Source organism: Neopsephotus bourkii, unplaced genomic scaffold, assembly GCF_033783945.1.
Source record: "Neopsephotus bourkii isolate Nb327-2 ecotype Australia unplaced genomic scaffold, CSIRO-AGI_Nbou_v1 NB_1767, whole genome shotgun sequence".
Classification (NCBI taxonomy): Eukaryota; Metazoa; Chordata; class Aves; order Psittaciformes; family Psittacidae; genus Neopsephotus; species Neopsephotus bourkii.
In genome coordinates this window covers 558655-578936 of record NW_026902241.1, presented here as the reverse complement: position 1 = coordinate 578936, position 20282 = coordinate 558655, and the positions used below count along the sequence as shown (strand labels likewise).

General features: G+C 39.7%; 1 protein-coding gene across 2 annotated transcripts in view; it reads left to right on the top strand.

Moving 5' to 3' along the window:
- SCAF8 (SR-related CTD associated factor 8) overlaps positions 1–17811 on the top strand; it is a 95561-nt gene extending 77750 nt beyond the window's left edge. For both annotated transcript variants that reach the window (XR_009729282.1, XM_061378586.1), the window contains one exon: positions 16658–17811. The gene's annotated coding sequence lies outside the window, so the exon portion shown is untranslated. The remainder of the gene's footprint in view (positions 1–16657) is intronic.
- Positions 17812–20282: the final 2471 nt, after the last annotated feature.

The window sequence follows — 20282 nt, the reverse complement described above, 5'->3', positions numbered from 1 at the left end:
GCAAGTATGGAGAAACAGAAAATAATGTAAATGCCCATTATAAAAAATGGAAAGATGAGTTTAAAATCAGCACTTATGTAAATGATTGTTCGCTTACTTGGAGTAAGCATGACTGATAAAGCAGTGGCAAGTTCTAAAGTCTAATATGTTAAAACACACCGCTTGTTTGTCCTTTTGTTGAGTTAATGGTTCTGTTTCCCAGGTTTCTGTTTTCCTGATATTTTGGTTCAAGGTAGATAAGCCTGTGAGATTATCTGGGTTTTTTCTAATGAAAGAATTCTTGTCTACCTAGCACATGCAGTGCTACTCTAAGGGGAAAAAAAAAAAAAGTAATTTTGTGAAACTGGGTTGGTTTCCCTAAGTTTCGTGTTAAAAGTTAGGGAAATGTACACAGAAACTACCATCTCACCTGTGAGCTCTTGCTTGATGGAGTTAACTTTGGTGAATTTCTAAGTGTTTCCATAAAGGAGTTTAATCCTCTGAAATGCTGTGTGCATTATCATTAACAAATTATTCCCTGAGATTCTCCTTCTTCCCATCTGCTTTCAGGAACACCGTGCATTTTTGTAGGAGCAGAAGGCAGATTTTTCATTAGCACTGTGAGATACGATACTTTCCTTTGCTTTTAATTAGATTTTTATAAAGCAGTTACGTTTTCCAGGCTGCAAGGTTTTCAATTGAGACACATTTCAGTGATGTTTTATTTATGTGTATTAAACCATATTTTAATACCTACAAATGACTGTTCATAAGCCTAGGTATTGTCTGAGTAAATATCTTGTCACCAAGATCCTTGAAGTTTTAATTACAGTCTTCCTGGTGTGTGAAAGCTTTTAGTCCAGTGTAATATTTAGCTTGACTCTTCTAAACAGACTGAAATTCACAACACTTTTCAAGTCTCTATTTGACAGACAGGACATAGATGTAAATAGCTACACACCTTTAATTTGATTCCTTATTGCCTTTTATTTTTGTGACCTTTGAAACTGTATTGTTGAATTACTGCACAAAAGACTCAAAGTTGTGATTTGTATAGAAGTTGCTCTGCAAAGTAAAGTTGCATTCTACTTGCCTCCAAAAATCAATGTGTCATGACACTGAAGGATTCCTGTGCCATAATAGATTATTTTTGCTTTGCAGGATATGAAAGTGCCATTTTATTCTTTGCTCTTGAAAAATCTATTTTTCAACACAGGAAATGAGTACTTCCACCTTTATCAGGTTTCTTTAGCTTATAGTTGTATAACTATGAAAAGTAATCAATTACAAGGCATGGTGATCTGGCCTTCAGTACTAAAGATAAAATAATAATTTCAGTCTCAGAGGTTACACAAGTTCATCATTCCCGTCATTTGAGGCATCTGTTCATCCTGAGCGTGATACAGAGCACAGGATAAAAGCACAAGTTTTCAAAGACACAAATTTTGTTCTTCAGCAGGTGAGTGTAAATCCCACTGGAATTGCACTTGGGAAGTATAGAAGATTTTAAATCAAAAGATTTGATAGTTCCTGGTAGTTGTGCTGAAATCAGCCTATCTAGGATTAGGTTATCACAGAATAAGCATTCTGTGTGTGCTTACAGATCTGCACTTACATAGACTTCCGTGGTGGATTTTCCTGTCTCTTTCCACAAAGTGTAATATTTCCTGTGATCATAAGTTCCTTTTGTTCAAGAGCCACTCAGCTCTTGCACACACCATCATCTCATTTCTCAAGGCACTTAAGTCAGTACTTAACTTTGTGTCCAAAGATTTTAACTTGAAATAGTTGAAGTACAAAGCTGAAAAAGGCTGTATTGTTTTTGAATCATGGCTAGTTATACAAATGGGCTGTTTTATCTTTCAAGCTCTCATGCTAAAATATTTGTAAAACAAACCAGTGAAGCTAGGAATAACATAGGGCTTTTATGGTGATGGTTAGAGTTTTGTGTTTACTGATTTTCTGTAAATTCCTTCTTTTTCCTTGCTTTTCAGAGATTAGAGGGAAGTACGGTATTAACTTCCATAAAGAAGACCTCTTATTGCATCTTTTTTTCTCCCTTTTGTATCTCATAATGAATTTGATTTGCCCAGGGTAAAAGCTGTAGTCTGCATTGTCATGCAAGGAGAAAATTTCAGTGTGGAGTATGTTATCCAGTCTTTACAAGTGACCAAGTGTAGCAGCAGACTATTTGGCTATGTTTGCATTGCTCTCCATTTTATTTATTTTTTTCTTTCAGTGTGGAGTATTTTGTTTTTCTAGGTAATTTTGTTTAAGTTTAAAACACTGACAAGAGAAGTGGAAGTGTTTCACTCTGCACTCTGGTTGCTCACACTGTAGTTTAGAAAATGGATTTGCTTCATTGGGAAGGCTTCAAATCAAGGCAGGGTGCTTTATACCAAACATGCTGTAGTCAGGCACAGGGTGTGTGTAGTATAGGGGAAAAGCCCACAGAGGGACTTGGCAGCAGGTACCCTTACACAGGTACCCCAACAATGCCATCTTGGCCATGCAGCCTCTTCCTCTGTGAACCGATGAGCCCCACTTGCCATCTTGCATGTATGTTTTAGAAAATCCCTGTCAACATAGTTGAATTCTATACTTAACAAAAAAAAAATTGCTAATGTTAGTTGTAAGAGACTTGTTGTGAATCCACCAGTGTACAGGTTGAGGCCACTCCAAGGGTCTGCACACTTGGGTTACCCTTCTGTGAGGCGATAGGACCTTTCATGCCCTGTTTTCCCTGGTCTTTACTTCTCGGACTCTTCTAAAGGTGGCAAAAATCATGGGCCTCATCCCCGATGTTCCCCAAATGAACACTGTCCTCCCCTCTCCCTGTTGTACTAAGGTTTCTGATCTTTTCCCAGCCTGCAGTGAACCCTTCTGAAGCATAACAGTTTACGCACCCTAACCCAAAAGTGATTTAGCACCAGCAGCTACTGGCTGTGCCTCTGTAGCAGGAACCTCTACAGCACAAGCTCTTGGCACATCACCCCTTTTCTTCTGCCTGCCATTTGCCTTCTCGAGTTCACCACCTTCATTACCAGCCTGGTCCCTGCCAGGCATCACTACAGCCTTGGCCCTACCTGTTTCTTTTAAAGCCTCTTCAGCTCATTTCTCCATGGGTCTCACAGTGGTGTGTACTGCATCAGTCCTTACAAGACTGTGAAAAGGGCTGTTGGCAGCAAAGGTAGAGTAAATAAAGGTATGGTTGAGTACGAGCATGTTAAGTAAAAGAGCGTGTAGTGGTGACTGAACAGGTGCTCTCTGGTACTTCTAGCCAATTGGATTAATTAGCTAAACAGATTTGGTAGGTCTGTCCCTTGTCCTGCAGGCTCCATCCTTCCTGGCAAGCATCTCAAGGCAAATGACAATTGTGCATATCATGGTATTTAGTCTCTGATAAAAGCTCTGATCTGTGCCTTGTATCTGTGGCTGAGCATGAGGTGTAAGGGTGGATGGGAACTCACACAGGATCACCTGAGCTGTTCACCCAGTTTTGGAGAGGATGAAGCATACCTCTCCTCATCTTGACAGGTGTTTGTGTTAACTGCTCCCATTGCTTCCTGTGACAGCATTACATGTAATACCTGAAGATAACCTGCTGCTGGGCTGATTGTCCCTGTGCTAGAAAGCTCTTCTCAACTGCATTAATAAGTCTTGTCTTTAGCATGATGAGCATGGATAACAATTAGTCACTCTCCTCTTCTCACAACAAACTTCTACATATTTTAAATATGTTATCATGTCTCCACTTTTTCTAGACTAAACAATCTAATTCTTTCAACCCTCCCTTGTTCTCCATCTGTTACATTTTTTTTTATGGGTTTTACCTGGACTCCCTCCAAGTGTTTCCTTCCTTCGACAGCCCCACAGGCAGAGCTGGACACAGCATTAATGCACTCAGGGCCTTGCCACTGCTGGTAGGGCAAAATAATTACTTGATTTGCTTATAGTATTACTGTGAATGCGTAGCAGGCTGCCTTTTTCTGCAACTGGATATCATCCTGATTTATAATTTACTTATAGACCACTGTAACTCCCCTGCAGATCCTTTTTGCAGCGCAGTTGCCTAGCAAGTCTCCTTTCTAAACTTGTGCTCTTGATTTATCGTTCTATGGTAATTTGCACTTCTCTTTGTGGATCTAATGCATTAATTTCAGAACATTCATCCAAATTACTGTGATTATGGTGAATTCTAATGCACTTTTGTAAACTGCTTGCAACCTCACAGTTTTATATCACATCAGATTTTACAAATCTCTCTTGTCACCAAAGTACCAGATCCTCAGATACACAGGCACCAGAATTACAGCTAGCTTGTTTTGAGAAACCCAATGAAAGGTCTGGTTGTGCCCTGTTGCTCACCTCTCTGATGAGCAAGCAGCAGTTATGTTGTAGGATGTAGTCAAACTTTTCTCTGCTCATCACTGTGCCGGCACATGATGCCTGGAGGTAACTGACATTTCAGCCGTCAAAGGCAACACTCAGATGCTAAATAAGCCTGTGCAGAGCTCCAGGTGACAGCAGCAATGTTCTCTCAGGGCTTATTCTGAGCTAGTAAGGTGGTTCTATGTTGCATTTCTTTTTATGACATATTTGTAGGTTTTTTTCCTTAGATTTCACACTTGTTCTTTTCCCTGTGTATTTGCATGGTGAATTCTTTGTAGTTCTCCCAACATACTAAGCCATGTGTGCCTACTGATACCTTTTAAATTACTCCTTTGGGGCTTTAAGATAATTTAGTATCTCCTGACATAGTATACTGCTTGCTTATTCTGCACTGGGTTAATTTGCTGCTGTGCCCTTTAGTGCTGCCTTTCTGTAGATTTGTCCTCTCATCTGAACTCTTTCCCCCCTGGATCACCTTTGCCTGGAGGTATCTTGGATTAGTCCCTGGAGCTGCTGTGACTTCATTCCCCTAGCATTTGTCTGCTGTTTCTTTCCTAGGACTCCTGAGATCTCTCTTTTTATAATCACTTTCATTTTATTTTCTTTTCATCACTAAATTCTTAACAGTTCTTCTACAAAACTAAAGTTAAAGCTAGAATGCCACCACCTGTGTAGTGTCTTTTATCTCTTTATGGCCTGGCAGATTACTTGTTCAGCAAATAACTGAATATATTTTTCTCCAGGAGAAATAAAAGAGGTGTTTGATACCAAATTTTGTCTGTATTCTAATTCTGAAAGCCTTTTGAGTTTTTATGTGCTTTCATGGAGGAGTTCTTCCATGCAGGAAGCCAATAGAAGTCTGTTTCAGAGGTTGTCTTCACTCCTAGAAGTAGCCAGGGGAATGTTTTCATGAGCTAGTAATCTAATCCTTTCTGCAAAGCAATTGCAACTAAAAACCACAGCCTTGGAAGACTAATATTGTTTTAAAACATATTCTGCAGCTTTTTAAAATGCATCTTGAAGAAAATTCCCAAGGAAATGTGGATTCTCTGCCTTGTCAGTATAATGGCAACCACAAAGAGATGAATAACCAGCTATGACCTTACCCGTGCAACAGGCAGTCAACATGTAGTATAATAAATGCAATCTTCGCTTAGCAGCAAAGAAAGCAAAGCTAAGGCTGACAGGGACTTCTACAACCTATATGAATGTAAAAAAAGAGGTGGACATGGTAAATCCTATGCTGGAGAACACCCAGTGTGAGCATTGGTCTCAGAGTGAAAACTTTATGGTTGTCTTCTGTCTTGTGGGCTGGACTGCAACCCTGAATCTGCAGCCTTTTGGACAAAAACTGTGTGTGTGTGGTTTAGCTACTTGAGCATGTTTCTTGTTTTCTTTATTTAAAAAAATGTTTTGTGTTATTTATTTCGGACCTCTGTAAATGGATGTCAAATAGCTACATTTTAGTTCAAACATAACTGTACAGCCACTTCTTACCCCGCTATCAGTGCTATTTCAGTAGCTCTGTGGGTACAACAGCATTTTTCTTTCTTTGGAGGCTCCAAATATTAGAATTATTTTAAGGGAGTGGTTTTGGATACAGTTTGGATTCATACTGATGGGTTATATATCATGGGTATTATATAATGCCTGTAATTTAAGCATCACAAAGAAAACAAAACGTTTATTATATTCTAAGGCATTTCCAGGGAGTGAATAACTATGATTAAGTGAATAGGCCATTAGCTACCACTATTTCTCTGCTCAAAAGCAGCTGAAATAGCATTTCTTTAGTGGTAAAAATATTTGGCAGCACTGCACTCACAGAAAAAAAAAAAACAAAAACAAAAAGCCCAAAAACCTTTACAAAGGGCATTTTTGGAAAGTCCTCTACATTCTTAGGAATCTCCAAAGAAGCTGCATTTAAAGGCACCAGACTCAATTTTCCTAGGCTGAAACTGTTTAAGAAATACAGTAAGTATATAATTTACGTGTTATATTTTGACAATCTTATGCCCACATATGTAGGAATTCGCTAATTGAAATAGCTATGGGGATGAAGTTTTCTTTGGATTGATCAAGCCTTCTTACTCAGTTATCTCCATTACATTGTACATATTTACTTCTGGTCAGATGCATTTGTTCTCTGCAGTACAGATGTTTTTCCAACTATTGATATCACTGCAGAAACATGTTCTACAGTTGGAGAAAAAAAAACGTTGGTTCATTTTATAATAGCAGAATTACTAATGAAATACTGATAGCAAGATTTTTCTCTTAGTGATATGAACCAAAGAGCATGACCTAACAGTTAATAATTACTTTTTTTACTTCTGGGGTTTGTTTGTTTGTTTTAATGCCAATTTGGCATTCAGATTGTTCTTTTTATTACATTTTAAATACCTTTTATTACTATGCTTTATTTACTAAAAGCTTTTCTTACAGCAAAGGAATTTTCCTTTGTGATGAATTTTGTTCAAAAGAAGAAATAGAGTATGTCTTCAAGGTAAAGCTAAGTGTCTTCAGATTATTTTTTAATTTAAGGTTAGTGACAGCTTAATCTGATTAGAAAACAGCTATCCTCTGAAATTTCTTTATCTTCCTCTGCCTCAAACAACTTGTTACTGTATTTTCTTGCTTTGTATAATGTCAGGTCCCTTCAGAAATGGTGGTGTTAGTTACAGTAAGAAAAATTATAGTAATTAGCAAGAATATTTCTGGTTTAAATCCTTTGGAGAACAGGAATGCTATGAATTTGGCTATGTTGCTCTCTGGAGATCCTTGGCATCCAGAGCAGGCTGCATTCCTCTGCTGACTGGAGCTGATGGATAACTTTCTGTAGATTGGGTGGAACAAAGACCTTAGTTTTACTGACTGTCTTTTTAGGGAAAAAAAACCCAACCCAAAACTGTCTCTGCACAACTGAATGAATTTTATTTTAATTTTCCCGTTTCTTGGAAAAATAGTATCTACTGACAACAGTATATTTGGAAAAGCTTAAGACATTTAGGGGCCTAATGTTGAATGCCCAAAACTAAATCCCACAGTTTCAGTAGTGAGCATGTGCAAAAGGGATCATTTTAAAAGCAGTGGTTATCAAGCAAATGCATCTGCCATCTTTTAAAAACAGGTTGAAGCCTTTGTTCATCAGTGTTAATGGAGAAGAATAGTGGTGATGGAGATGTTTCTGTGCCTGGGTCTGTATTTTAGAAGAAAGATGTGCCCAGTAACTGGTAAAATACTAAATTCTCTTGTCTTCTCCATTAAGGTTCCTTTTGGTTCTTGCAGTAGTGTGAATAATACTGCTTATTCAGGTAGTGTGCTAGTTATTATAATTATTTGTACAGAACTAATTCAGTTGTTTTTCATTAAGAAGGCTATTAAAGCTTTCTATTATTTTTTTTAAGAGCTAGATTTAGGTATTCTGACATGTCTAAAATGTTATATGAGTGAATGTAAACAAAATTTATTGAACAGTTCATCCAGTTAAACTTCCAGTATGGACTTAATAATAAGTTGCCGGGAGACTATAGCTGGCATAATAGCAGCCAATAGTCTTCAACAGGTGCTAGAGCCTGGCCTGTGCCCTGAAGCTGCGTCATCCCATAATGATTATCTCAGGCATTTTTTATATGTTGTGGTATTTGGTAACACCAATATAGGTTCAATCAGTGGTTTTAGAATTTGCAGAGAGACAGCTGACTAGGAAATACAGTTAATGATCTGCAAGAAAATTACCTACAGGAGGAGTATCTTTTGCTTATTTAATGCTGGATGGATCTACCATCAATACAGAGACATTTATATGAGACAGAATAACAGGAGTATGGGAGAAAGAGGCATTCTGTTTACATAATTTATAAATTTTAAAAGTGACAAAATATTTTTAGTGCCAGGCCTGACAAGAGAGAGTCAGCAATGGGATTATTGGTTTTGTGATCAATAGTAGCTAAGGTCACAGAGAAACCACAAGTAATGACGGGTCATAACTTGCGCCTAAAATAAAGCTATTTAGGACATTAATTAAAGCTAAATGTAGATAATTACATTTAAATGTAGACTAGAATTTTTAAGCAGTTTTCATGATCTTAAAGAGAAGCTCTGTGCTGCAAGGTTCACCTTTCATGGCTATTCGTGCATTTATAATTCATCAAGGATGCAATTCCTACACTACAGCTACCGGGAATGGTATTGCTGCTGCAGAGTGGGAACTGCAAAGGACACCTGGGAAGGAAGCTGATGGTCTCCATTGTGTGGCTAAGGCCAGGCAGACGACATAACTTAGACAGCAGACAGGCACATAGGCACAGTAAACACATTCATTCTGCAGACTGGTAAAACCCTAGGAGGCAACTGCCTTTTCCTCATCCACTAAGCAGGTCATAGAGAAGATCAGGTTGGTCAAGCAGGACCTGCCCTTCATAAGTCCATGCTGACTGGGCCTGATCAACTCCTTGTCCTGTGTCATGGCACTGAAGATGATCTACTCCATAACCTTCCCCATCACCGAGGTCAGTCTGACAGGCCTGTAGCTGCCCAGATCTTCCTTCTGGCCTTTCTGATAGATGGGTGTCACATTTGCTAACCTCCAGTGCACTGGGAACCTCCTCCGTTAGCCAGGACTGCTGATAAATGATTGAAAATGGCTTGGTGAGCCCTTCTGCTCCCTCAGTACCGTTGGGTGAATCCCATCCAGCCCCACAGACTTGTTTGTGTCTTAAGTGCTGTAGCGGATTGGTGATGATTTCCCCTTGGAAAAGTACCTCAGCCTTTTTCTCAACCTTTGTCACTATGTTTCCTCCCACATCCAGTAAAGGACTGAGATTTTTCTTAGCCCTCTTTTCATTGCTGGTGTATTTATAGAAACATTTTTTTATTTACTTTTATGGCAGTAGCCTTCAAGTAGTGCGCACCATTAAAAACCAGAAAATCTGCTAATTGAAGACACAAACCTCAGGGTTATAAATTGGTCATGAATAAATATCAGCTGCAAATTAGGAAAAAAAGATTCTAGCCATCAGAGCAATGAATTTCTGGAACAATAAGCAAAAAGATGATAGGAAAAAAACCAACTCAGACAACTTTTAGGATAGAGCTTGATCAGTTAATTTAAAGGATTAAGAGGAGCCTGCACACTGAGAAATTTCTGTCTCCTGTTCCCCTCCTTTGTACCCCTCCCATTCCACATAGCAAAGGACTGTGGACAGTTTTGGGAACCAGACAGTTATAAGTATTCAGTGAGGTGGGACACAACAGTAAAAAAAGGAAGAAAACACTTCCGCTGTGAGAGAGAATTAAAATCTATGTTGGTTGTTTGTCTCAGGATCTCGACAAGCCAGCGGTATGATGTAGCCGTGACAAATGCTGAGAGAGGTGTAAGATGCTTCAAGTCCATTTCAGGGTAGGCATGCTGATTTCGTTTTCAGCTTGCTTTCTCCATGTTATTGGAAGCCCATCAGTTACTCCTTTGAGACAGTACAAGGAGCTGCTCTGTGCTACTGCCAGACAATTTGTTAGCTGACCCCAGCTGATATTCAGTGACTGCATGATGACTTTTTGTCTACCTTGTCCAGTGTGACCAGTTGCGGGAATGCATCAGCCCCTCAGCTAGAAGGCAGCAGCACCCAATCTGTCTGTTGGCTGAGAGAGGTGCCGGTGGTGAGCACCCCTCTCTACCTGCTGGCTTACACCAGAGGAAAGCAGAGTTTGGGGCAGACTACCTTTACTTGGACTTTGGCAGCAAACAGCTCCCTAAATCAATCACAGCCACCCATAGGCTGCCCTGGATCCTGCAAGGTGATGGAGGTCCAGGTTATGCCGAGGCTTATCCTGCAGGACTGATGCAGCATGGGAACAGTTGTTCTGTAGGCTCCTGGCTCTCCCAGGGGCCATGTGACTGTGTGGTGGGGTTGCTCTCACCATGCACACCAGCTCCCGGCACCACCCAACACTGTGAACCCATCCCTCAATGCTTCAGCACAGCACAAAAGGGTTCGCTTGAACTGGCCATGCTGTGTTTATTGGATGTGCCTTTGTTTTGAAGCAAACCAGAAGCATTCCCACAGTCAATCCCAGCTGAGGAGCGATTAAGGCTGTTCTTCATTAGCACCCTGAAGTGTTTGAGGTTTCCATCTCACACCCTCTGCCATACTATAGCCACCCTGATGAGTACTGTTTGGCTTGAATGTAGATGAAGTGTTCTAGCAAGTATGTCAAGAGCTGGCTCGTGGTCAAGATTCAGTCACGTTAACTATGTAGACATACCCCCAAATGAACATATATCTTTGTCTCCCTTGTGGCGTAGCAGCCTGCAAAGCTCAAAGACAGCAAACTTGCGTGTTTGTTGTCTTGCAAATGTCAAACATTCAGAAATGGTGGCTTCAAAAATCATGAGGCTGACTTTAAAATCTTGAAATCTCAAAAGTAAGGCTCTGGAAATCCCTCTTATTTTGCCTTCTATTTTCCTCAGCCTCTTCTGAGCCTATCTCTACCTTTTCTGTGCAAATAAACTAAAATATGAAAACTCAGATTCTCACATAAGCAGCTGTCTTCAGAAGGAGCAGCTTTGCAGAAAAACATCACATCATGGAGCTTATAACTCTCCAGAGTTGACAGCGCTGGATTTTATAAAGCCAAGGACTGAGTTTGGCCAGAGTTCACACAGCTGCAATGAGTATATAGTCTGGATTACAGAATTCTTGCTGAAGGAAGATATGTATGGACTGAAAAAAGCCAGGCATACATTATCTGAAAGGAGGGGTAGAAAGTGAAGAGGTCAGAGGTGGCTACAGTTGTTGGCTTGTGCAGTGCAGTACATGCATTTCCAGTCAGACACCAGGGAAACTACTGCAAGGCTGTGAAATCCCTCCTCCATCATAGAATTCACCCACTCCCACGAAGAGCTTCCAGATCCTGCCCTGTATTTTGGAGAACTGGCAACTGGATTATCACTTGGTACCCTAATTGGGTCTTAAATAGAGAATGCAGTGTGCCACTGGACTATTCATTTCTAACTGGTACTACATGCACCACCATATTCAGTGCAGAAAAGCTTTAAAAGTTAACCAGATTCTAAAATAATGTTGTATAGGACTTCTAATGGTTTCAAATTGTTATAAAGAATAGTATACACTGCTTTTCTGTCTAGTCTAGGGTCTTCTCATATTTTAAACTGTTTTGTGTGATTATTAAACTGGCAGAACCTTGTTGTTTTTAAAATATATCAATAAATTCTTTAAAAATTTAGAGATCTTGTTACCCATTGTAATTAAGTGTAATTTGAATTTAGTACATTGTAGATTCCCTTTTTCCTTATATTCTTGACATCTTTATGATGTCAAGACTGAGATACAGTCTAATACTTCTGCTTAATGTTTGCCTGTTACTTTGTTTAAAAAAAAAAAAAATTTAAGAATCTTTTTGTATACAGGAACACAAATAATACAGTAATTCAGATACTGACCATTACTCTTCATTTCTTTTCCCCAAAACAAACTTAGATTGAATCATATAAAACACTATCATAATTTTCAGGTTTCCTGCTACCTATTTACTTATGACACCAAAATACATAGCATCACATTATTTATTACCTTAAAAGAGATTTTTCTAACATCAAGCACAGGGGTATCATAATTCAACTCAAGTATATACAGTCATCACCATTTCCTTATTGGAAAGTCTAAGACATTTGCCTTCAAGGAACAAACAAATCAAGGTATTTCAGTATCAATAGTCTACTCTCTACCTGTAAACTTTCATTAAAATTTAAAATCATTTAAATTATGTAGGTTTTATGCTGCTTGCTAACATCAGGAAAAGTTTTGCAATTGCTATTAATCTCTATCTGGTAACTTCAGCCTTAATTACACTGAGCGTTACTAATTTTCCCCCTATCAATCACCACTCTAATGTCACACTGTTTTATATACAGATTCCTATTTCTGCTTTTGAAGAAAATGCGTGGGATTCATCTCACTTCACTTTACCCTTGCAAAACATTTACACTGCGAAGCTGACTGTTTTGTCTCTGGCAGAGCAAGTGCTATGTAATGGGGGTGGGACACCCACACATGTCTCCCAGCTGTGTTTTAGACACTTAGGTGAGCGTGGGACAAATTTTCCTCCTATCACTGACTGGCTCCAGATAACTGTCTGGGCATGTGACATTTATCGTGGGTTTGCTTGCCTAAACGGTAGTATGTAGTGCCACTAAAGATATCCTGATGGTTCCCATGCTAACGAGGAAGGAAACCTTTAGGGAATCTGAAAAAGCAATAGACACCTAAGCATAGATAACTGAGTCCCATCCTTGGGTACCCAGCTCAGGTGAGATGAGTGTATCCCCTCCTGCTGTTCCAGGAAGACTGGAGCGGCTCCCCTGCATGCTGTGTGAGGCTTAAAAAAAGATTTTGTGCAGATTGGAGCTGCATCTCTGTGTGCAACTTCAGCCCTGTGGAAAAGCAGCAGTAGCTCTGGAAAAAAAGGCACTGAACATTTCAAAACCATGCAGCAGGATTATACAAGGGGCTTGGAACACTGTAAAATTACTGTAGAGACATTGTCTTTATTTCCAGCCCAGATGGTTTCAGGTCACAGTAATATCAACCCATCCGCTTTGTCTCTTTTGCCTGTAGAAGGGAGGCATCACTGACACCACGTGCCCAGCTTTACCTTGTGCATCGCAAGCTTTGCCTGCACTCAGCCTGGCCTACCCTTGGGCCTGTGAGACCCATCCCACTGTGGTGGCAGGACCCAGCTGGTGCCAACAGGCCAGTGGCTCTCCTGGTTTTCCTCCCTTTTTAATCCCTTTTTCCCAGACAGATTTCCTCAGATCTGTGTTTGTGGGTTGGGAAACACACCAGTAACTTCGGGCAAGCTGAGCAGATTTTGTTTCTGGATCACAAAAAGAACAATGATGGTCTTTTAAGAGAAAAGTCACCATGACACATGCATCTTTCCATGTCAACAGGGTATCCACTTTTCTGCTCCCAAGCAAGCCACTACCTAGGTTTTCTTTCAGGTGTGTTTCTGACTGAGCAGTTTGTCTTTCCCTTTCATTGTTAGCAAAAGTCTCAGTCCCAGGAAAGGTCGGAAATCCTAGCCCTGACTGACAAAAAGACAAAGGTAATTTTGGTATCTGGTTGTCTACAATTCTTGGAGAAGTCTCTTAAATCTTTATAATTTAAAATCCCTAGAGCTGTTCTTGGAGGGGCACAGACATCTGGTTTATCTCAGCCTCAGGACTTTTGACTTCCTGTAACAAGTGAGTTTTTGTGGGAATCCTTCTCTGCCTCAGCAGCTAGACAGTGGGCTGTACATTATGAGTGGTCCAGGGTCAGGCTGGCTTGCTCATCCTTCCTTCTCCTGTTTCCTTCTTTTCCACTGGAGAAAGTAGAAAATATCTGTGTGTATTCTTTATGCTGCTGTCTGTCTGTATTCATGTGTTTTTCAGAGGAAAGTTAGTCTCTTCACTTGAAAACCAATGGGATATAGCCCCAAGTATCAAACCAAATCGGATTTATTGTTAATTGAAAGTGTGCTTTGTGTTGTATTTACTGATTAGTTTGTATTTCAATTTCTGCTGGCCTTCAAAATACAGTATTGTACATCACTGGGAAGAACGGGGGGCTCTCTCCACCTCAGGAAGTCCTGTTGGTGTTAGCCATTCTCTTTCAGTATGTTTCTGATCAAGAACTTATGCAAAATAAATAGTAAACAGTAATTTTGCAGCTTGGAGTTTTATGAAGCTGTACAACTGATTTATTTCCAAAGGAGATATTGTAGGGTATGTCTTTGTTGCTCTCTCAGTGGAGGTTTCCACTGAGCAAAACTCAGTTTAAAAAGGCTATGAAAGACTTCCATTAAGCCTAAATTGAACAATATTCCAGTAGAGCACATACTTAATGAAAGTAGCTACATGGATGTAAAATCAGTTGTCAGCAAGACTGCATTCTCACTTTTAATCTTTTCTTCATAATGCTTTCATTTTCAAAGTGTACGTGATACTTCATTTCAAAAGATTTACTAATATTATCTGCTGTATTTGAACAAGACTGTATGGCAAAATATTTTGGTTGTTATTATTCTCATGTATGCTAGGGAAGCTGGGCTAGAATAAATTATTCTAACGTGAGTGCATAAATGATTTGGAAACCATACGCAGAAAGTAGTTCTCAATGATGTACCATTAAGTGCAGTTCTGCAAGTTTTTTTCCTTGTTCTGGTACTATTCAGTATTCTTTCTGACAGCTTGGATGAAAGGTTAGGAATTACGCTTAATAAATTAATAGATCAGAACATGCCTGTTGGAAGCAAGGCAATTGAAAATTACCTTGATAAAAGTAGCAGAGTAGCCTAGAAAATATCAGGTTTCCAGCAGTTACATTAGAGCAAATGGAGAATTGTACATATGGCTCAATGTAATCAGCTGCACATAAATGCAGATGGAAAACAGCTGCCCAAGCACCCATTCTGCAGAAAATGCATCTATCATAATGATTCCAAACTGAACATGCACCAGTGATGTTGTGCTACTGCAAACAGGGCCAGTGCTAATGTGAGTTATAGAAAGGGGAGTAATAACGCATAAAATGTAATTATTTTGCTCTACTCGGCACTGATAAGGCCTCAGTGGCAGAGATTTACCCACTTGCGGAAACTGCATCTCATATGGGATCCAGCAAGAGAGCAAACTGGGCTAAAGATCTAAACCACATGGGCCTTCAAGGAAAGGTTGAAGGGTTGTTTAGTCTAGAGATGAGGGGAGGAAAGGAAGACAGGATAGCCACTTTCATATAACAATGGGGTGACTCTAAAGAGGAAGGGATTTAGCTGTCCTGTATGCTCTCTGTACAGAAAAGCAATAATAGGCTTAGATCTCAACAGGGATGATTTAGTTTAAGCATCAGGGGAAAATGAAACTGGCAAGGAAAAGTGGAGCTCTGGAATAGGTTGTGTAGGAGAAGTTAATGGAATCTTTCGCCTTGCAGATGTTTTTTAGGTTAGATGTTTTCCTAACCTATTTTTATAGGTTAGACAAACATCAGCAGGCATAGCATAGATCAGGAACGGGCAAAGCAATCTCTCAAATCACCTGCTAGCTCTATTCCTTTAGTGCTTTCTACCTATGTGATAAGGATAATAATTATACATGCAAATTATTGTTAAATGTGGATATCTCCACAAAATCTCAGGGTCTATAACAAAAAACTTTAGTTCAGGAATTTATTGCATGGTGTCTGTATTTACATTAGATTGAAGCAATTATACTTTTTCTATTTTTTTGCCCATGTTAGTATAGATTGAAAATTACTATGGTCTGATGGCTTTGTGAATAGTCTTTGTGAAATATATAGGTGAACATAGTTAGATACCTGTGGTAGGATAGAAAGCACTCACTGCTAGCCATGAGAGAATTTGGTCTTTAGTCTGTTTACAGTCCATGGAAAAAAACAGATTGACACCTTTTAGAGATTAACTAAGGAGTGGGTGAATTACCATCCAAAGTTACCTCTGCCTCTCCTTCTACCTGTTCTGCAGAAAACATATACTGGGGGCATATTCTTGGTCTTACCTTTTTCCTTTAGTCTGTGATACTAAAAAAGAAAGTGTTTTTTTGAGAAACAAAGTGCTTGAACTTTCACTCTCTGGGAAAATTGTAACTGGCAGGAAATCAGAGTACATTTCCCTGGGTTCAGCAAAGCCCATTCAGTGAGTCATTTACAGAGGATTTATAGCTGTTAGAATTAATAGTTGCTGTCAATACATAATGGACATAGCCAATGTGTGTTAGAGAGACACCAAACTTGCATAAACTGCGTATTATTCTGTTCGATTCTTTCTTGTTAATTGTTTATTAATCCTCTAAATTGCTTATGCTGTATCATGTGTGCAGTGTATGAGAGACAGTACAGAAATTTTAGCCGGAAAATCTGCTATACAAAATTATGCTTTACAGAGATAATATTTTAATTAAGATTTTAAAGTACTAAGCTATTGGGCACTGAAAGGGAAAATTAGTAATAGTTTAAAATAATGGTATGTTTAATCCTGGATAATATTTTAGGAACTATGCAGTGTAAGACACCTTTCTCCCTCGTAAGCATCCTGTGGCTAACAGAGAGACTGTAAACTTTATCCCAGCTCTGTTATTTAAGAAACATTTGCTATTGCCTGATAAAAAAAGAAAAAGAAGAAAGTCTCATCTCATTTACAGGGCATTTTAAAAATTGGAATTGCGCTCCAGCAACCAGTGATGACTAGTTATTGTTCCTTTTGTCAACAGGCAAGATGAAGGAGGTTCTGGCAGCTTACCAGGTCCGGGGCCCTGCAGAGTTAAGTGAGAAGTGCGCCCATGTTCTAGCATGCATCACATCGCATCTTGGGTCTGAAGTGCCAGAAGGATCCCAGCGCTGCAGACTGAGACGGCTCTGAGCACCTCAGTACCCCGTTTCTGACAGAACCCAGGGATGGCAAACATACATATCAGTATTACCTGTCTGGGGCAGGTTTAATTTTATAAATTAAAACCATAAACTCTGTGAGTTTCTAGACCATATTTCTGCTGTTGAGGATGATCTGCTCAGATGAACAGTTTTGCATCCATCGGAGGGACAGGTTCTTCTGCTGGACCAGAAGATGACAGTGAGCTCTATCTTGTGACTAATATCGTTTGTAGCATCTCCTAGTGCAAGTAATTGAAGAACAGGTTACAAGAAAATCCTGTAGGGAATAAGACATGCTTTGTTTTAATCTACAAATTTTAAGAAATGTTTTGTTTTTTTTAAAGAGAACCACTTTTACATAACACTAAGTGTGCAGTCTACGTGCAACTCTTCACTGTGGCTATCTGTACTCCAGAGGTGATGAATTCCCTGTGAGACACCTGAACCTTTTCAGATTTGTGATGAATCCTTAAATTATGAGAGTACCATGAAAAACTAGGCGGGAAAAGTCCCAGGGCTTTTATTATACTAGATGTTTGCAATTACTTCCTGCTGGTGTCCTGAGAGGAGGAGGAGAGGACAGGAAGTAGGAATGAAATACAAAAAAATTACATTGCATTTCTTTTTTGGCATATGCATCTATCCAAATGTGTGTTTGATCTAATAGCCAAGGGGAAAGAAACAGCTAAGTTAGCTGAGACCTCACATGAAAGGTCTGCATTTTCAGGCAGTGTTTGCTAATTTTTTCTCTTGAATAGCTATAGGAAAGAAAGAATATGTATATGCCCCACCATATGTGAAAAGTACATCCTTGCCATTCCTTTATTTATTTTTGCTCTTTTAAAAATTAAAGTGCCAGTTACTTGGAATGCTGTAGTCTGTGGTCTCTTTACATTTGTTTAGTGAGATCCTTTCAGCAAGATCGTACCCATTACAGTGTAACTGCATGGTGACCACAGCTTTGGGCCTGTATAATAAAGATCTAAATTCAGAATTTTATTTCTCATCATTTTCTCTATTTTTATGTTGTATCTGCCAGTCTTTGATTGGAGTTCCACTTATTGCTGATCACTGTTTAGAAAAAGGTTTGGCAAAAAATGTTAGATAAAGGCGTTTGTACCTTTGGACATTGTTCTCCTTTGTATCAATCTTTACACAGGTCAGTAGGCAGAGGGGTAGAAAATGTTAGCAAATCAGTAGTGATGCTTAAATTCAATTTGCACATGAGGCCCCAGGGCAATAAGGAGATCAGGCTCTTCACATCCTGGATTTAAGGCCATACTAAAGTACTTGACATCTGGTTTCTATTAATTAGTAATCCTGGTAAGGTATGGGAGGAAAAAGCTGAGTCTAAGCTGGCTTTGATTTGCTGTGTGTGTCATACATTGTGCTGAATATACGTACATCAGAATTTAAAACCCAATTAGACTCTTTTTCCTTCCTCCTCCTTCTTCAAAGATAAAATTTTAAACTATAAAAAATGTTATTCATGTAGCAATTAAGTTTGTGTGAGCAAAGACTGCATTTCAAATATTAATGTGGTCCTCACGAGGCTGCCCTAGCCATGCTGCGTTGTAGGCAGGGTTTTCAGGCATGGTGCTGATGCTATAATTAGCTCATAGCAAACAGAGCATCCCTAACCTTTGGAACCTCTTAGTACAGCATCCCTGTTATCCTGCTTCTTATGTAGTTACTTATGGATGGCAGAGTGCTGACTGCTGTAAAGTCCACACCAGAGTGTTTCAGCATGAGTGAGGGCAGACAAGAGCATCTCGGTGCGTTTTCCTGATCAGTCTGAGCTATTTAAGGCTGTGCGCCTACTCACAAGGGGCAGTCCTGTCTTCCCCTTCTGCCCCACTCACCCCTTCCATCTACCTCCCTGGAAGAGCTGCACACCTATGAGGCTTCCTGGTCTGACTGAAAAGATCCCCATGTAAGAGTTAGCTCTTGTGCTGGCTCTGACACTATGGAAAGGCTGGGAACAACCAACAGTTTATCATCAGTTACTGATGGAGGAACCGTTCCTTCAGGTGCCTCTAACTCTCGATTAACTAATCCTATTACCTAAACTTTCTATTTAAGCACATTACTTTCATATGGCTAAGACGTATTCCTTGATTCAGTAATGTTGCAAATTAAATAAAGCACTGGAAATTAATTAAATCCATCAAGTTAATTATAACACCTTTAAAATTACCTGTGAGTGGCAGTATTTGAGTGACCACAAAAATATAGTCATGAGAGGAATGCATCCTTGCCGTTCAAATTACTCTGAAGACCAAAACTTTTTCAGAAAAACAGAAGTAAAATCTGTGTGCTGCAGCAGTACGAGGGCAGCACAAGCCTCCTGTGCTAGCAGACCTGTAGCTGTTGATGAGGTATATGCTCAGAATGCAGCCAGCTGGACCCTCCAGAGCTGTAGATGCTTGAGCTTGACCATGGTACCATTTGAATTCGAATGTCAAAATGACTTGCCCCAAGATCAGGGACTGTTTTGGAGAAACAGTCTTTTGTCTGTACTATACAAGGGGCTGCTGGAAGCTTGACTGTCCTGTTGGGTGAACTTTTCTGACAAAACGTGTGACTCCTGCCCATCTGTTGAAGGAGCGATTATAAAACAAAACACAGCAAAACAGGCAAACCTCCCAGCACTCCAGTTAGGGCAGAGGTTGGAGTTTTTTGTTTTTCGGCTGAATTCCCCTTTGAGAAGCATCCCAGTGCTTTCCCTTGGCATCTGGACAAGCTCTCCTTTGTGAAGAGACATGAATATGGAGAGACCTGCAGTGCACCCGGCTCTTCAGCCAGCTTCAAAGGAAAGTTTCAAAAGTCATTCTTTTCTGGCAACTTTAAACATCCGAACTGGGGCAGTGATGGCTTTACAAACGGTATTAGTTGACTTTGGTGACTTGGAGCAATTCAGTGTTTGCACAATTAGAACAAGTACTTGGACTATACATGGACTGTGTAGCGTAGCAGGCAAGAGTGTTGCTTTTGCTGACTGAATGTAATGTGAATATGTAGTTTACATTCAAATAAGATGGTCTTAAATCAATTCCTTAGCAGACAATAATCCATTCCAAGAAAAAGAACATCTGTTCAGGAACCAGACCTGAAATAAATAGTAGTTTAGAGACAAGCCTTTTGTCCAGCATTGTTTGGGTATTAGACATCTAAGAAACAGTTGACTCTCCAGGTCACAGCTGGCGTTTTGTTGACAAAGTAAGAGCTTGTCTCTGCTACAGCTGACCACAAATCTTACCTGCGACTGTAGTTCTGTTCCTACTGCCAGTCTGCATCACTGTGATAGCACGGGCTTTTATAAATACCAGCTTGCTTTAGATTACTTACAGTAACATTGCCTTAGTTTTGAATTGTGTGTGTGTACATGTGACTGTTGATCCATCATATTCACGCAAGGGAAGACCCAGCAGTGGCTATCAAGTTGTCATTTATCTCAAAAAAGCC